The following is a 2,636-nucleotide window of genomic DNA, read 5'->3' as shown; positions in this document are numbered from 1 at the left end:
ATTTCTCTGTTAATTTTCTGTCTGACAGACCTGTCCATGGTTAGAGTGGAGTGTTGAAGTCTCCCACTATTAGTATGTGGGGTTTAATGTGTGATTTAAACTTTAGTAGTGTTTCTTTTATATTTGTGGGCACCCTTGTGTTTGGGACAAAGACATTCATTATTGAAGTTTTCTCTTGATGTATTTTCCCTGTAACTAATGTGAAATGTCCTTCATTGTCTCTTATGATTGATTTTAATTTGAAATATTTTTTAAAGATATTAGAATAGCTACCCCAGTTTGTTTTTTAGGCCCATTTGACTAGAAATTTTACCCTTTACTCTGAGGCAATATCTATCTTTAATTTTGAGGTGTGTTTCTTGTATGCAGCAGAAGCATGAATTCTGTTTTTGTATCCAATCTGTTAGCCTCTGTCTTTTTATAGGTGAGTTGAGTCCATTTATAGTAAGGGATATTAATGACCAGTGATTGCTATCTCCTGTTATTTTAGTTTTCATTGTTGATGATATTATTGTGTATGTTTTTTTCTTCTTTGGGATTTGCTGCTGTGAGATCACCTTTTGTCTTGTTTTGTGGATGCAGCCAACTTTCCTGGTTTGGAGTTTTCCTTCCAGTACTTTATGTAGGGTTGGATTTGTGGGTAGGTATTGGTTGAATCTGGTTCTCTCATGGAATATCTTGTTTTGTCCTTCTATGATGATTGAATGTTTTGCTGGGTATAGTTGTCTGGGCTGGCATCTGTGGTCTCTTAATGCCTGCATAATGCTTGACCATGACCTTCTGGTTTTCATTGCCTCCATTGAGAAGTCAGGTTTTATTGATAGGTCTGCCTCTATATGTTACTTGGCCTTTTTCCTTTGCAGCTCTTAATATTCAATATTCTTTCTTTATTCTGTGTGTTTAATGTTTTGATTATTATGTGGCAAGTGGCCTTTTTTGGACCAATCTATTTAGTGTTCTATAAGCTTCTTGTATCTTCATAGACTTATCTTTTTTTAGGTTGGGAAAGTTTTCTTCTATGATTTTGTTGAGTATATTTTCTGTGCTTATGAGTTGGACTTCTCTTTCCTTTTTCCCATTTGGTCTTTTCATGGTGTCCCATATTTCCTGGATATTTTGTGTTAAGATTTTGCTAGATTTAATGTTTCCTTTGAGTGATGAGTCTATTTCCTCTATTGTATATTCAATATTTGAGATTCTCTCTCATCTCTTGCATTCTGTTTATACTTGAATTTATGGTTTCTTATTGTTTTTTCATAATTTCCGTTTCTGTTTTCAGTTTATGTTTTCTTTATTATCTTTATTTCAGTTTTCAAGTATTGATTCATTTCTTTCTTATGTTTTATTACTTTTTCTTGGTCTTTAAGGGATTTGTTGATTTTCTCTAATTTTTTGGTTTTTTCCTCTATTTCTTTGAGGGTATTTTTCATTTCCTCTTTATGGGTCGCAAACATTTTTCTGAAGTTACTTTTTAGGTCATTTTCTTCTGATATTTGGTTGTTTAGGCCTTGCTGTTGTAAGGCCACTAGTTTTTATTGGTGCTGTGTTGCTCTTTGTGGTGTTGAGTGTGTTTTGTGTAGTTGGGGCTGTTTGTATCTCTGGTGAGTAATCTTCCCAATGCTAGTGGACCCAGGGCTCAGGTGGTTGCCCCTCATGGTACAGTCAGGGCCACGGTTTCAGTCACCCCAGAGGTGTTCATGAAGGTTGCTCAGCACTCCCAGGGTTTACTTGGCAATACCTGGAGTCATTTGTGCCTGCTCCCAAAGAAGTTGCTTGCTTGGGGATGCTTCCACTGAGGTGCTGCCTTGGGTCTGTTCTGGCCTAGGTCTGGCTCAGGCCTGCTCCAGTGGAAGTTGATGGCTCCTGCCTGCTACCTCAGAGGTCACTGATTCATGCCTGTTCCCGCAGAGGTCTCTGTCTTGGGCCTGCTTGTAATTATTCAGCCACAAATAAGGCTGCACTTCCAGGTTCTAGAGCCATGCAGGTGCAGCCTAGCCTTCAGATCAAGTGGCTGAATGCTAAAGGGCCCGATGTGACGCATGTGTGCCCATGCGTGTTCCATCCATGTATGATTCAGCTAAACCCTTGCGTGCATGCGGGAGTCCGTCATCTGTGTCATCTGTGTATGATGTAGTCACGCCAACCCCCTGTGTACATACGCTAGACCTCTTTTAAAAAGCAGCACCATCTTCCTCTCTCTCTCTCTGTACACCAATTCCCCAGGCCTGTATGCACCCTCTCTAATAAACTCCTAAGCAAGTTTGTTGTGTGTTCCATGTTTCCTCCTCGTTTACACCAGGTAATTTCACTGCTCCCTCAGTGGAGGCTGTTGCCTCAGGCCTGCTCTGGTGGAGGTCACTGGCTCAAACCTGCTCCTGTAGAGGTTGCTGCCTCGGGCCTGCTTCTGCTGAGGTAGCTGTTTCAGGCCTCTTCCCACAAATGTCCCTGGATTGGGCCTGTTCTCTCAGAGGTCCCTGATGTGTACCATTCTTGCAGAGTTCTCTGACTTGGGCCTGCTTCCTTGGTAGTCTCTCCCTTGTACCTGCTCCTGTGGAGATCACTGCCTCAGACCTGCTCCAGTGGAGATCACTGGTTTAGGCCTGCTCTGGTAGAAGTTAGTGGCTCAGTCCTTTTCT

Source organism: Chionomys nivalis, chromosome X (genome assembly GCF_950005125.1).
Source record: "Chionomys nivalis chromosome X, mChiNiv1.1, whole genome shotgun sequence".
Taxonomy (NCBI): domain Eukaryota; kingdom Metazoa; phylum Chordata; class Mammalia; order Rodentia; family Cricetidae; genus Chionomys; species Chionomys nivalis.
The sequence above is the reverse complement of the archived record's forward strand: the minus strand, read 5'-3'. Positions refer to the sequence as shown.